This window comes from Antechinus flavipes, chromosome 3 (assembly GCF_016432865.1).
Source record: "Antechinus flavipes isolate AdamAnt ecotype Samford, QLD, Australia chromosome 3, AdamAnt_v2, whole genome shotgun sequence".
In the NCBI taxonomy this organism is placed as follows: Eukaryota; Metazoa; Chordata; class Mammalia; order Dasyuromorphia; family Dasyuridae; genus Antechinus; species Antechinus flavipes.
In genome coordinates this window covers 416,276,813-416,294,046 of record NC_067400.1, presented here as the reverse complement: position 1 = coordinate 416,294,046, position 17,234 = coordinate 416,276,813, and positions in this window count along the sequence as shown.

The window sequence follows — 17,234 nt, the reverse complement described above, 5'->3', positions numbered from 1 at the left end:
AGAGAAATACAAATTAAGACAACTCTGAGATACCACTACACATCTATCAGATTGGCTAAGATGACAGAAAATGACAATGACCAATGTTGGAGGGGGTGTGGGAAAACTGGGACACTGATACATTGTTGGTGGAACTGTGGACGAATCCAACCATTCTGGAGAGCAATTTGGAACTATGCTCAAAAAAGTTATCAAACTATGCATATCCTTTGATCTAGTAGTGTTTCTACTGGGATTATATCCCAAAGAGATCCTAAAGGAGGGAAGGGGACTCACACGTGCAAAAATGTTTGTGGCAGCCCTTTTTGAAGTGGCAAGAACTGGAAACTGAGTGAATACCTATCAATTGGAGAATGGCTAAATAAATTACAATATATAAATGCTATGGAATACTATTGTTCTGTAGGAAATGACCAGCAGGATGATTTCAGAAAGGCCTGGAGAGACTTACATGAACTGATGCTAAGTGAAATGAGCAGAACCAGGAGATCGTTATACACGGCAATAACAAGACTATACAAGTCAATTCTGACAGACGTGACTCTCTTCGACATTGAGATGATTCAAACCAGTTCCATTTGTGCAATGATGAAGAGAACCATCTACACCCAGAGAGAGAACCATGGGAAACAGAGTGTGAAACACAACATAGTATTCTCACTTTCTCTGTTATTATTTGCTTGCATTTTATTTTCTTTTTCAGTTTTTCTTTTTCTTCCTTCTTGATCTGATTTTTCTTGTGCAACAAGATAACTGTATAAATATGTATATGTATATATATATATATATATATTATCTAACATATATTTCAACATATTTAACATGCCAGCTAGAGGAGGGGGTGGGAGGGAAAGAGAGAAATATTTGGAACAAAAGGTTATGCAAGGATCAATGTTGAAAAAATTACCCATACATATGCTTTGTAAATAAAAAGATTTAATTAAAAAAAAAGAGGACCAATGACATCATGAGGGTAAATTGGATTTAAGTGAGATAAAATTGTGCAAAAGTCATCATTCTCACTCCTCCAGTCTTCAGAACCCAACAACAACAATAATAATTCATTCTCCCTTAAGTTATGATCTTACATCTTTCCTTCCTTTTCCAATCAAATTTCTAGAAAAAGCTCTCTATATTCCTTGTCTCTACTTTTCCACCTTTGATTCACTTCTCCATCATTTTTGGATTCTGTCACCACTGCTGAAACTGATCTTGGCCAAGGTAATCAGTGGTCTCTATTTTTAAATCCAGTGGACTTTTCACAGTCTTCATCCTTCTCTCTTCCCTGGATTCCTGGGATACTCCTATATTGGTTCTTCCTCTACCTTTCCAACCACTCTCTCCTTAGACTCCCCAGCACACTCATCATATATATGACACATCGCAAGACTGTCATAGGCTTTCTGTTTATACTCTCCCTTTTGATGATCTCCACAGATCTTACGGCTTCAATTATCATCCCAAAGCAAGTGATTCCCAAATCCAAATTGGGCATCTTTAACCCAGACACCTTACACTCAACATTTTCATAGCTGAAATAATTCTACTTTCCCCATACCCATTTTAGTTCATTTGTAGTTCACCAGGCTACTTCCAGCCAGATTTGTTCAAAGCTTCCCCTCAAGCAATTTACTATCCAACCACACTGGCTTATAGTTTCTAATACAGGGTCCTGTCCTTTCTGTCTGAAATACTCTTCTTTCAAGGCTATGAGCATGGTACTTTCTTCAAGAGATCTTTCCTTATTATCTCTGAGTTACCACATAAACCCAAATCAGTCTGTATTTATTTTACACATTTTCCATTTATTAATATACATGTTCCCTTTAGAATGTAAACTCCTTGAAGACAAAGACTGTTTTTGTATTTATATCTCAAAAAACTAGTGCCTGACCCCTAATATAAACTAATCAATAATTTTTGATTAATCATTAATCACAAATCAGTGGAAAAGCCAAATTTTATCCCTAAATATGTCATAGAAAATTTAGACCCTACAGATAGAAAAAAATTTTAGTTCAGATAATTCACAAAGTCAGAAATTAAAGTTTGGTAATAATAACCAGGCTTCCTGGAAGCTATTGTTATAAGCTGAGTGTTTTTGGCACATTGTAGCCAGCATAAAAATAAAGGAGTATTAACCAGAGAGAGCCAAGAGAACAATAATGATTAAAGAATGGAGAGATTTATGTTGAAAGATGAAATGCACTAAAATATTCATAACTTGGTCAAGTAGCATCTAAGCAAGGGAGATAAGTATGACTTGTATGTTAATAACTTTCATTTTCAAATCACCTTCATTTCTTAATTTTTTTTTGGCCAGGTAATCTCAGTTAAGCCACTTGTTCAGGGTCACATAGCAAGTTGGTAAGTGTTAAGTGTGTTTGGTTGATCTGAACTCAGGTCCTCCTGACTCCAGAGCTGATGCTCTATTCACTAGGCCATCTAGCTGCCCCATATGACCTTCATTTCTGAATGTATCCCTTCCTTTTCCTCTACCTAGAGTTATCTCATAAAACAAAGAATAAAAAAAAAAAAGAGAAAGAGAGAAAAAAATCAATTTAGCTAAATTAACCAACACATGAACCAAGTTTGACTATATATCCAATGTTCTATAGCTAGATGGCTCAGTGGAAAGAATATTGGGTCTGACGTAATAAAAACCTGAATTAAATCTGACCTCAGACCTTATTAGCTGTGTGACCCTGGGTAAATCAGTTAATTTCTGTTTGCCTCAGTTTCCTCATCTGTAAAATGTCAAAAAGGAGAGAATACATTTAAGCATTTAGCATGGTGCCTGGAACTATGTAAGAGCTTAATAAAAATATTTGTTTCCTCCTTCCCTTTCCCATTTCTTCTTTTCCACCTGTGCCAAGTAGGAAAGGAAGGTACAACAATTTCTGAGCTCTTCTTCTGGAAAAAAGCTTGGTCATAATAATTACATAGCATTCAGTTTAGTTTTTCCTCCCCTTTTTGTTTACATTTTTGTAGTCTTTATTTATATGGTTTTCCTGTTTACTTTGTATAGATAATTTCCCATTGGGCCTGTTATATTAGCTGAACCAAAAATCCAAGGGGAACAAACATCTTCTGTTCTCTTCGTAGTTGGATGACAGCAAGTGGAGGGAGGGGACTTAGAAACTTATGATTTTGCCAAGTTATTAATATCTAAGGTAAATAATGGCATAGGGTAAATAATGGTTAGGGTGATAGGGTAAAAAACTGGAGTTAGTTATATTAATTTACCAAGGATAAGTTTCAAGAAAAACTGAGTCATCAAACCCAAAAATTAGATGAGATTTCAGATATCATCCAAATCTTGTTCCAAAGAATGAATTTCTAATTATGATATTTAGGATTTAATAAATACCTGATAGTGGAGGAGCAGTTAGGAGGGGCAAGGAATGGGTCCCCTGAAATTACACTGGTTAGACCACAGACTACCCCAGATATGAGTCACTATGTGACAAAATATTCCTCAATGAAGGTTAAGGGAGCAAACTATTCCCATGGGCCAGAAAACTACTTTTTCACTTGTCAGAATAGGATAACCCTATGATTTATGATCTTTGAAGTTATCTTAAAGGCATAGTCTGTAAGCTGTTTGGGCCACACCTCTTCATCTTCCGTCTCCTCCCTCCCATCCATTGCTCACATAAATTTCTTCCTGCCGCCCTTGCCAAATCCAAATCAATTGAAGTATGTTTGACATAACTGGCGCCAACCTCACTGATTAAATTAGATAATACCATCTTTCATTGTGAAGACTAGCTAAGTCTCCTACAGTAGTGAATACTATCATCAGTGGAGGATTCTGATTGCATCTTCTAGACAATTGCAAGCCCAGAATATCCCCTGGGGACTACACTTAGCATTATGGACTTTGAAAAGGGAGCCAGGCGAAGAAAGTTAGTTGTTCAAATCCCCAGGGTAGAATGATGGATTGGTAAAGGCATCATCAGAACTGCCTAATAATATGTGCTGTGGAATAAATCTCTTACATGAATTGTCTACTCAGGTCTAAGGGGTGGGATTGGAAAAAAAATTATTTGATGTGTAGTTAGAAGATCCAAATTCTAGTCCTAGTTCTGTCACTGGATTGTTTTATGGTTTCTTGAAAGTCACCTACTTTCTCTGTCTCAGTGCAACAATACCTTCACAAACAAATGTGATGCACTTTGTAACATCAAAGAACTGAACACTAAGCAGATCTCAGCCACTGGGGGAGTGGCTGAACAGGCTGTGGAATATAAATGTAACAGAATAAGACTGGGCAGTAAGAAAGAAAAAATATTAGCAATTCTAAGAAACTTGAAGAAATTTATATGAATTGATGCTGTGAAATAAGAACTAGTATAATGAGATTTAGGATAATTTTTTTAAAAATACATAAATGAAGAGATAATTACAAGGACAATAGTTCTAGATGATAAAAGTAATGTTTAAACAATGCTTTAATGTTTGCAAAATGCTTTATATACAAGTTCTCATCTGAGCCTCATAGAAACCCTAGGAAATAGATGCTATAGATGTTATCATTTCCATTTTACAGATAAAGAAATTGAGATTCAGAAAAGTTAAATAGTTGAAATAATTGAAAATAAAATGGAGGACTTGATATTCTCTCTGATATTTATGTCCTCTCAAACCTTTCTAAAACAGAATTATACATCAGAGACAGTACAATTTCAGCTATTTCCATGACCTAGGACACCAGAGTACCAAACGTTAAAACACCCAACCCAGAATTATACATCCAAGAACCAAGCATTGTAGAGGCTGGTGGTGGTTCAGTGAATGGAACCACTTCAAATCTGGCCACTATTAGCTCTGTGATCCTAGACAAATCCCTTAACCTCTATTTGCCTCAAGGTAAAATGGGATAAAATAGTTTACTTTCAAGGATGGTTGTGAGAGTCAAATGAGATAATATTTGTAAAAAGCATTTAGCACAGTGTCTGACATGTAGTAAGCATCATATGAATGCTTATTCCCTCCTATTCTTTCCTCATTGCCCACACCACACTTCCAGAAGCAAGGTTGTGTTAATTGACCTGACCCATGGACTTGCAATAAAATGCAATTCCACAACTAAATTCCTCCCTTAATCCCTTTTCCAGTTCCTGTATATCCAAATGCCCAATTGCAAAAACTTGATGAGGCTTATGATAGTCAGCTTTTTGGGAGAGCTCTGCATAGTAACAAGAATTTTTCAAGAGAATAGAAGAGTAGAGGGAATAGGGAAGAACATGTGACTGGTTTAGTAATAAAGGTCCCTCTCCCTCTCCCCCTTCCCTAGTGCCATGAAGACCCAAATTCCAAATAGCAAGACTTTGCCCAGCTATGTAGCATTGCTCTTAAACAGAAAACTTAAACTAGATAATTGAGGGAATAAGGCAAGGCTCCATACATATGGGGCCGTGTGGCAACTCCACTAAAGCTGAATGAACGAGCCCAAAATTCAGTTGGAGTCAGTTCTGTTCTCAAAATGCCAGTTGGTAAAGAAAAAAGGTAAAGGAATCATGAATTGCCCAGCATAGGAGGAGGCTGAAATGCTTTGAGATTCAGCCCCTAAGAAAATCATCATCAGAAAAGAGAGAGTCAGCAAGTGAACAATAGGGGAAAATAAAGGAAAATAAATCCTGAAATCACCAAACATTTCAGGAGAAAGAAAACTTAAAGGCCTTGAGTATAAGCAGATAAATCAATAGGGAAGACACTAACAGTGGAAGGGAATACAGCTTCCAGATCTTGTAAATTAGTTCAGATACTTCTAAATAATTCATAACACCACACTTTCATAGTATAGATTCAAAGGAGCAGTTATAAACAGCGTGAATAACTAAATATTGCATTTACTAGGAATGGGGCAAATAGAGGGGTACACTGCCAGAAAAAGGAATTTTGGTATTATTGTTTCTTGAGGAGAGAAACCAGAAATGACAAAGATAGAAGGGAGGTGAAAGAAGTGCAAAAGGAAGTAAAATGGTGAGACAGAGGACCTTGTGGCTTTTGAAAAGAGCAAGGAACCACAATATACTATTCCTGAGTGATTTAAAGAAGACTAAGTGGTAGCAAATCTCACCAAAGAAACAAAAGAGAGAATAAATGATTGGAAATGCAAACACACAGAAGTGAAGGACAATTTTGAAGAAAAGAAGCAAAAAGCAATGATGTTAAAAGAAAGCATTCTGTCCATACAAGCAGAATATATTGATCTTAAAGATAAGATGCATAGAAACAATTTAAGGAATACTGGTTTTTCAAAAGACTATGACAAGTCCAAAAACTGAAAACCATAGTGCAAAAAAAAAAATACAAGAAAAAATTCCTAGTCCTTCTTAATTCAGAAAACAAAGTGCCAACTTAAGGAATCTGCAAATTGCCTCTAGAAAAATTCCAATGCTGCAAACTCTAAAATACATCATAATTAAATTTAACAATTCCATTATAAAACAATAAATTCTGCAAGCAATCACAGAAAAGCTTAAATAAAAAGGAAATGAAATTTAAATAACAAAAGATTATTTTTCATGTCCTAAAAACACAGAAGCGAATAGAATAATGTATTCTCAAGAGTAATTAAGTTCAGGATGTAGTCCATGATGATCAACTCTTCAAATCTGAGTTTAAATGGAAAAAGCTGAACATTCAATAATAAAGAGGCATTTGAAATATTCTTAGAAAGAAAGCTACATTTGAAGATATAATTTTTTTCTCAGACACCTTAACATAAAGGAAATACAGGAGGAATATATAAATACAGGAACCAAGGACAGCAATAGCAACACCAACAGAGAGAGAGAGCAGAAAGAGACGTTTTTCTAAATATACATATAGGAAGATGGGATGAAGGTGAAAGTAGGTGAATGTGATAGTGGAGAGGCAAGTCTGTGGCATTATGGAATGATGGTATAAGTGAATCATTGTTTTTGGGGGGACTAAATTATAAAGTAGGAGATTATGTGGAAGGAAGGAGAAGAGGAAGAAGATAGATGGGAATATATGATTTAGTAGTGAGATAGCAGTAAGAGGAATGTTACTCTTTGGTCTTAGGAAAAAGAGTGATTGAAGGGGAATAGGAAAGGTGGTGGAGTGGAGGTTGAAATTTGGAAGGGGTGGGAAAAGGGAAAATGCTTGTTTGGTAGAGTCTTTCTAGGAGTGAAACACAATGGAAAAAGGTGATTAGGAGCAAGCTCTATAAGTCAATGGCAGAAACTGTTAAAGGATGAAGATCAGAATGAGTACCTCAGAAATTTTGATTCCATGAAGAATACAGAGAATAAAGAGGGGAAAAAGAAGTATAGGGGTCATGAAGCAGAGAATGTGGATCTTTAGTAGACAGTATGAGACGATGCTTAATGAAGAGATTGAGGGAGAGAAATTTTTTCTGGAAATGGGTACAAAAATGAAATTTAAAAGCTAATGAACAAGACAAATTAAAGAGGAGGAGAGGAAGGGGATTCTTTTTGAGAGGAAAAAAGAAACTAAAGAATTAGACAAAATCAGAAAAAAAAAGAGGAACTAATATACAAAATCCTAAAGGTAAAAGGGTAACAGTAGGAGAGGGAGAACTTAATGGTGAAGAGAAAAGAGTCTATAGGAATAGGGACACCTTAAAAAATTAAGCTAAAGTATTTGAAGAAACAGGGTATAATGTTTAAAGTGGAAGACAAGTCATTTAACCCTGATTACCTAACCAAAAAAATAGAGTGGAAGAAGGAAAAATCATTACTTTAAAAATTCAACTTTAGAGACAAATGGAGGAAAATACAAACTTAACTGTCATAGCTTTAACCATGAATGAATTAAACAATGCAATAAAATCAAGAAAATGTTTTAAGAAAACAAACCCCCAAAATTTGTTGCTTACAAGAGATACATGTGCAAAGCAGATATACACAGAAAAGTGATTAAATTGAAGAAAAGAGCAAATGGAGTGAGTATAAGAAGGGAGCTTAACTTCTACATTACTTCATTTTCCCCTATTATTGAATATTCAGAATAGTAGAGTGCCTTGTACAAATGGACTACTTTACATGGATTACTTGATTTGATTTGAATGACTTTTCCACTAATTGAGCATCTTTGAGCAAGTCATTTCACTTGTTCTCACTCAGTTAACTCACTTATATCCTGGTGGAGTTGGGATAAAGGATCCCCAAAGTTTCTGCAAGGTTTAGGATTCTAGAATTCCATTCTCTGATGATTAATGAAAGGTTGTTTCAACCAAAGCCTAATTCCTGAAGATAAATCCACAGAAGAAAGGAAAGGACCATGTCTGTTAGAGATTTTGAAAAAGTTGTTTTCTAAAGTCCTATTTCAATATCATATTATGATATATAGATAATTCAGGTTTCTTAAAGATTCTGTCAGTAAAGTTCAGGCTCTTGCTAAGTCAATAATTACTTGTTAAGCACCTATTCTGGGCCAGGACCTATGCTAAGCCAATGGACATACAAAGAAAAGCAAAAGATAGCCCCTACTTTGCAGAAACTCAGTCTAATATGGGAGACAACATGAAAACTATGTACAAAAAAGCTATAACAAGAATAAATAGGGAATAATTAACATAGGGAAACATTGAGGGAAATGGAGAATCTATTTGTAGAAAACAGGCTTTTAGCTGAGACTTGAAGGAAATCAGGGAAGCCAGTAGGTAGAGAGGAGGAGGGAGACAACCATTTATGGGAGCCAGCCAAAAAAAGCCCAAAGTCAAGAGATTGAAGGTTTTGTTTGAGGAACAGTAAAGAGATATATGTTTAAGGGAAAGTCTCAGGTGTAAGAAGACTAGAAAGGAAGGAGGGAGCCAATGTATTGCATAATGAATTCTCCTCCCAAAGTTTTCACTAATATCACTTTTACCTTTCTAATATTATTTTACATTTATCTCCTCATATAGTTTACATTCAGACCAATTGGATTACTCATTCCCTGAACTCATCACATCTTTTTCTACTCACGAGTTTTGCTCACAGTGCTCTTATCTTTCCTATGTTTAGAATGCATTTTGTTGACTTTATCTTTTCTAACTACAAAAACTATATTAAATATTACCTCCTTCTTGAAACTTTCCTTGATTTCTTCTTCCTAGTAACTTTCATACTTAGACACTCAAACATCTCCTGTACAATTAGATACAAGCACTGTTGGTATGATGAATAGAATTCTGGCTTCAGAATCAGCCACATATCAGTTATATCATGCTGGGTAAACTGCCTAAACTCCAAATATTCCATGCAATTTCCAAAGGCTATAAATTGTAGAACAATTGTTTATTTGTATCAATGCATACAGCTGGCTTACTTAGAATTTCTTAGACCAAAGGAATCATAAGTCTGGACAAAAAACAAAACCAAAACCCAAATAACCCAATCCACCTATAATATAGTTATTTGTTTACATTTATCATCTATACTTCATTAGAAACTTTGTAAAGGTAGGAATATATCCTATTGGTCCCTATGATGTCTTCATACCTAGAGGGCAATCAATAAATGTTGGATTTGTTATGAATTCAAAATCTCCAAACTTGTCTCTGCTAGGATTTAGGGAAATGGTGTTTCCCTATGCAGGTTTTTCTCTCTACACCCATACAGGATGGTTATATTTGTTGCCTCCTAATAAGTTTAACACTAATACTGTCAGTATTGCTGAGCCTCTGACCGGGGGGAAATTGATCCTGCAAACATAATTATTCCTTGCTGAAAAGAAGCAAAGAGAGAGTGTAATAAAAGGAAATTGTGTATCATGCATTAAGTATGATAGAGCATTCGATGAACATGAGCCTAGAGGGCCAAGTTTTCAGGGGAATTCAATGCACACTTTATGGGATATCCCTTGTAGAACTTATATCCCCTGTGGAGTGAGATTCATGAGCTAATGCATGTGTTGAAAGCCCAAGGATAGAAGACTCACTGTAGAAATTAAAAGAAAAGATACAAAATATTCATCTTGCAACACAACAAAGATCTGGGTTCTAGCTTTGACCCTTCTACTAACTTGTTATTAAACCTTAGACAAGTAACTTGATTATTGAATCGTAGAAATGAAAAGGGTCCTGTGATGATCTGAAAATTTCCCATCTGACAGGGAAAATAAAACTCAGAGAAATGCCTTGCTTAAAGTCAGAGTTTAAGATGTTTTCTTATGTAAAATGAAGAACCAAGGGGAAAGATTCAATTGAGTTATCTCTGAGAGGTCCCTTTCAGCTCTAACAAGCTCTGATTCTCTGAATGATTTAGACCACCAGTCAGGTCAGAATGCAGAATGAGAGGGGACAAATTGTTCTGATAGAGTCATCAACAATAAGGTTCCTGCCATGTCTCTAGCAAAAAGGACCTCTGAAATCTAATCTCCTTTCATGACAGGATGGAAGGTGATATATCAGAGGATCCTTTCCAGTCCCCAAGATTCTAGAATTAACCTTGCCCTCCTTGGATGTGTAAAGTTCCTCATTACAGCACAGAAAACTGACAAGGAAGATTCTGCGGACATTTTGCCAGCTCTGAAAAACTGACCGCAGATTCTAGCTATGACCTCTGCCTGTGGGCTCTGCAGACGAAAAGGCTGGATTAGAAGCAGTTCTTAATTAGTTCCAGTTGCTAAGTGGATAGAGAGATGGGAGTAAAGGCAGGAAGATCTGAATTCGAAACAAATCTTAGATACTTACTAGCTGTGTGAATTCCGCGAGTCACTTATCTTTTGTTTGTGTCAGTTTCCTCAAATATAAAACAGGGATAATTTTAGCATCTATCTTGAAGGGTTGTTGAAATGATCAAATGAAATTTTAAGCACTTAGCACATAGTATAAATGCTATGTAATTATTTAATTATTAAAAAAGAATTATTAATTATATACAAATATTTATATATTAAATAATACTAAATATATTAAATTTATAATATATAAATTATTAGAAAGAATCTTAAAATTGTTGATCCAAATAGAGGACCAGTTTTAATGTCTCTGAGTTAAATCTGTTTGGAAAAAAAAAATCATTCAGTTCGCAGAATTTCTTTGTTGGAACATGAGCTAGATGTTTGCCAAGAGGCAAATTTCAGTCTGATAAAAGGAAAAACTTCCTAACAATTAGAGCAGCCTTCAAAGACAATGAGTATATATATCTCATTACTGGAGATTTTCAAGCCAAATCTAGATAACCACTTGGTAGGGATACGGAGAAGAGGATTTCCTGTTCATTGTTAATATGATAATTTAAGAAGTGTCTTCCAATTTTGAGATTATGTGTGGAAGTTTAAATTGAGAACTGCAGTAATCAATTGTTAACACATGAGGGAGCTCCAGTCTAGTGTATATTATGAATGGTTTGTTAATCCTGTTTCTCTACCTTTCAAAAAATGCCTTCCTGTGAATTCCCTCAGTCCCACAAATGGTTATCTCAACTCTTATAAAAATCCTCAAGTGTTCCCAAACAAACTTTATATTCAGAGGTAGCTCTTCAGTTCTAATTGTTAAAAATTTCTTTCCTATATCAAGCAAAGAAATTTGCTTGTGTACCTTTGCTCAGTTGGTACTAGTTTTGTCTTTTGGAGACAAGTACAACAAGTTCAATGTGTCTACATTTCTTCAAACATTTGAAGAAAGAATTAGAGTCCCCTTTAAATTTTTGCTCTGGTGGTCAGTGGGGGACAAAGGAGGAGAAAGGAGAGAGGAAGTAAGTCATATGGGGATTTCCCATTTTAACTGATTCTGGCTAACTTATTAAATTCACTTGTTTTTGCTTGCTGAAATAAAAATTTTGAAGTTCCCAAATTCTTTCACATCCTTTAAAATTTGGTCCTTTGTTCTTGGACTTAGCTATGAATTTTTTCCCTTAGAATTTCAAGAAAAGATCATTATAATCATTTAAATCAAGAGTAAATAAAAAACATATCTCAGTGAGCTTTAAAAAAAATCTTATTTAATTTGTAATAGTATGGTGCCCTGCAAAAAGTGAGTTTCGACAACATACAAATTGGAGGAATTTTTTAAATATAGGAAGAAAAATTCAATTTATTTCAAGTCAAAACTTTATTAAGAATCTACTATATGCACCTAGGTGGCATGGTAGCTAGAGTACTGATCACAGAGCTAGGAGGACCTGAGTTCAAATGTAGTCTCAGACACTTCTAGCTGTGACTTTTTACAAGTTATTTAATCCTTTTTGCCTTACTTCCTCATCTGTAGAAATGAATTGGAAATTGAGTAGATGCCCATTTGTTGGAGAATGGCTGAATAAGTCATGGTATATGAATGTTATGGAATATTATTGTTCTATAAGAAGTGATTAATAGGATGATTTCAGAAGGTCCTGGAGAGACTTACATGAACTTACTAAAAGAAGTGAGTAGAACCAAGAAAACATTGTACTTATCAACAATAAGATTATGTGATGATCAATTCTGATGGATTTTATTCTTTTCTTCAATGAAGTGATTCAGGCCAATTCCAATGGACTTGTGATGGAGAGGGCCATCTGTACCCAGAGAGGGGAATGTCGATCAAGACATAGTATTTTCATCTTTTTGTTGTTGTTTGCTTGCTTTTTGTTTTTCTGTGTCATTTTTTCCTTTTTTGATATGATTTTTCTTGTGTATAATGATGATTGTGGAAGTATATGTGGAGCGATTGCACATGTTTTTCATGTATTGAATTGCTTGTTATCTGGGGGAGGGAATGGAGAAAAAGGAAGGAGACAAAATTTGGAGCACAGGGTTAAGAAAGTTTTTACTTTCTTTACATTTGTTTTAAAATTTGAAAAAAAAACTATTATTTTAAAAAATGAGTTGGAGAAGGAAATGGTTAACCATTCCACTATCTTTGCCAAGAAAACCCCAAATGGAGTCACAATGAGTCTGACATGATTGAAACAACTGAACAACACCAATATATTATGTGTAGAATGGGAATAGGGGAAGAGTGAACACCAGTATATGACACAGATTATATTCTCAAAAAGTGTAAAGGTTAACTTGGGGAAACAAGTCTTAAAGGCTGCAAGGTAGTAGCAGAGAGAGGGATGTCCTTGGAGTTAGCATTTCTTGAGTTTGAGTTTTGCTGTAGACCCTCACTAGCAATGGGCAAATCACAACCTCCTCCCAGCTTCAGTTTCCTCATCTATAAAATGGAATAATAATAGCGTTACCTCACAGGGTTGTTTTGAAGATTTAATGAAATAATAATTGCAACGAGTTTTGTAAAACCTTTAAGTTCTAAAAGCTAAGTGTTGTTATCAACATGAATCAATTAGAGAACTATGCAAAATAGAATATAATTAAGCCACAGGATATGCTATGAGATTACTGCTTCAGGTAAAGATTAGAGCAGCAACTTTTAAGGTCTGTCTTCCTCCAGCTCCATGTAAAGTTATGAAGTGGAAAGCATAATATGAACCAAAATTGTTAAGGAAGTCTTCTTGGGAGGAGTAGGATTTCAGCTTGAAGGATGAGCAAGGTCATAGCATCTTATATTCATAACTAGAAGTCATTTAGTCCTTTAAAAATTTTTTTGTGCATAACAAAACAAAGTTATCACATAGCTATATACACGAGCCCCTATGTCTATGTGTGTATACATATGTGCAACATACAGATACATATATACATGTCTCAGTCCACATCTGAGTCTATCACCTCTCTATCTGGATGAGGCTAACATATTTCAGAATAAATCATCTGGAATTGTTACTAGTCACTAGAATTCTTAATAATAATGAAAACAATAATAGATCTATCATTGCTATGTACCACCTGGGTTGTGTGGGTGTTCCAAGAGAACACCCTCCTCCTAGGGTGTGAATGGATGCCCATCAATTGCAGAATGGCTGAATAAGTTATGGTATGTGAATGTTATAGAATATTATTGGTGCGACTTCTGGTCACTTCTGGTGTGAAGGTGTGTTGGACCCCTTTCTGGACTGCTCATCCACTTTTGGTGTCTACTTGCCACTCAACTCTCACCTGTATCTCTAAGAAGCTGTAGCATGCCTATCATAAAAGTCAGGATGACTGGCCATGGCCCAGGATGCAGTGAATGACCTTGACATGTTTTATGTTTGACCAAGCTCTAAGCACTCCAAAGAACGTGCTTCAGCTGCCTTCATGGCAATTGGAATAAATTGTTCTCATCTGCCTACTTCCAGTGGGGGAAGTCTTCACATACTTGGGGTAGATGCTCCTCCTAAATCCCCCTTGGTCACCCTCAATCTGATTTAGCTCATCTCTTGAAACAGTTTACCAAATTAAGCTCATGGTAAATATGAGGTAACTAAGGAAGAGAGAGGTAGTAAGTGATATAGACAACATTTAAACTTAGACCATTTGATTTTAAAGCCAGTGGTGTTTAGACTGACTGTACTATTTCTTGGAAAAATGATATTCAATTTAGGATACTTATATGAATGTACTGTTTAATGGGTTTGTCTTCTGGTTAAAACAAACAAACTTTGTCCTTTCATTTTTCCCCCCAAAGTTCCTTAAGTCTTTTTTGGTGGGGTTGGCTTTGTTACTTCAACTGTAAAAGAAGAGGAATAAGAATAAGGAAAGAAGAAACATAAAGAAATTGAGGTTGTATACTGAAGTTCTGTATGCCCTTGTTAGCTCTCCATCTGGGAAATATTTTTAGTTATCTTGAAATCCAGGTGAGCAGTTAGCTACATTTCAAGTGATATCACAGTCAGTTTTCATAAATTATTTTCTCAAAGTCTAGTCATATAAACTGGTATTGTGAAGAAAATAATATTTTGCTTCAAAGAAATAGAATAACTTCTCTCTCTAAAGATGTCAGGTTAATAGGTTTATATAGACAAGTTGGTAAATCTCTACAAAAGGAAAATATTTGTAATTCTATTTTCTTTCTCAGTACCAAATCTTGATCCATTCTTACCCAATGCAACTTTTCCCAATTCAATCTAATCATCCCAACCTAGAGCAACACAACTTATCTAATTCAATCTAATTCAACCAGCATTTATTGTTTCCATCATAAGTAAGGCAATGTGCTAGTTGACAAGGATACAAAGCCAAGAAGATGGAGACTATCCTGTACTCAAGGAGCTGGTTTTTTAGAGAAGGATACCACATGTGATCATTTTAGTATGTCTTTGATAATTTGAGAAAAGAGAGAGAGAGCACTTCTCCCAAAAAAGAACATTTTCATGGATGAAAAACTTGCAGGTCTTCTCTTAAATTTTACTGGGAGCTATGTGGATAGAGTGGGGAGAGTGCTGGGCTTGGAGTTGGGAAAACTCATCTTCCCCAGTTCAAATTCAGTCTCAGATACTTATTAGCTATATGACTCTATGTATGTCATTTAACCTTGTTTGCTCAGTTTCCTCCTCTGTAAAATAAGTTGGAAAATAAAATGCTAAACCACCTCATTACCTTTATAAAAACAAAAACAAAATAAAAAAAACAAATCAAATGAGGTCACAAAGAATTGGTATGATGAAACAACTGAACAATAACAATAATAATAAAATGAAAGCATTAGGAGTAACTTGGATTTAGGATCATAGAGGCAGAGTTGGTAGAGACTTTAGGCTCTTAGTCCCTCAGAGCCTAATAGATTTTCTCTAGTCTCTTCATTTTACAGATGAGGAATCTGAGGGTAAGAGAGATTGAGACATTTATTCAAGATCACATAGAAAGTTTAGGGCAAAGACAAGATTAAAATTTATCTGTGCATCTCTTATGGAACTAAGAAAACTGATAAACATTTTGGAGATTTAAGTTCAGGTTGAAGTTTTTGGCCCATGAATTGGTTAATTTAAATGCAAATTTGCTTAATGCAAAAATATACAGCCCCTTCTAATTTATAGGGCCACACAGTCTTTAACACTCCTTCCCCCATGGAATTCCTGGCTAGATGGGAGGTGCTATTAAATGTTCCCATTGAAATGCTTTCACTTAGCCTGGGTTTTTCCTAGACTGGTAATAAAATTTGATGTCTGTACTTAATTCAATATTGGTGCTGAAAGGTGAGTGAAGTCCTTGAAATGTCAGGGAGTCAGAACTTAATGGCAGCAAGGCCTGCACTCCCAGTGAATGCAAATTTGAAGTTCGGGGATACTGCAACAGCATTTGAGCTGCTATCCTGCATATAATGCTTGCTGCCAGATTAATCTTCTTTACACACTTCTTTCACCATCTCACTTCTTAACTTCCAAATCTTCATTAGTTTCCTATGTCAATTGAAACTTATTCAAAGTCATCTGGCTAATGTCCTTCATCACTGGCCCTCATCCTACCTCCCCAACAGTAAAGAAGGAGAATCTCTGTTAACCCTGCAATTAAGTTTTGAATCTTTGAACTCTTGATCCCAACTTTGTGACCATAGATGTAAGTTATTTTTTCATCTGTAAAATGGGGATAATACCTGTCCTACCTATCTTCTTGGGTCAGATGAAATAATATATGTTAAAGTGTTTTGTAAACCTTAAAGTACTTCTAGAATAGCATTTTTACAACACTTTAAGTTTGGCAACATATTTTAAATTTTATACTATCTGATCCTCAAACAACCCTATGAGGTGCTATTGTATATTCATTAAACTGATCAGGAAACGAAGGTTGACAGAGGTAAAATGACTTGCTCAGAGTCACATAGGTATTAAGTATCTGAAATAGGATTTGAACCAGGTCTACCTGACAAACAACTCTAACTCTATCCATTGCATCACCTAGCTGCTTGGCAAATGTTGTTAATGTCCTCCATCATATACTCTCCTTTCTCTCTACTTCTCACAGCAATTTTATTTTCTCCTCCATCCTTTTGCTCATCTTCTTCCCTCTCATTAAATTCTATTTATCTTTTCTATTTACTTTGTAAGCATTTTTGTATTTTCTTATTGAGTATTGACGGTTTAGTCATTAGTATAGCTGCATTTGAAGCAGTTGATCCAGGTTTCCTTCTGGATTCAAATTTTCAAAAATAGAGAAAAAAATATTGTATTTGGAGACAAAGATTGTTTTCAGTTGTGTGTAACTCTTCCTGACCCCCCTTATTTAGAGTTTCTTGGGAATAATACTGGAGTGGATTTGCCATTTCCTTTTCCAGCTCATTTGACAGAGGAAGAAACTGAGGCAAACAGGATTAAGTGACTTGGCCAGGCTCAACACATAATAAGTGTCTGAGGCTGGACTTGAACTCAGGAAGATGAATAGTCTTAACTCTGGAGTAGGCACTCTATATAATATGGTGCCCTCTAGCTTCCCTTTGGAGACAAAGGATT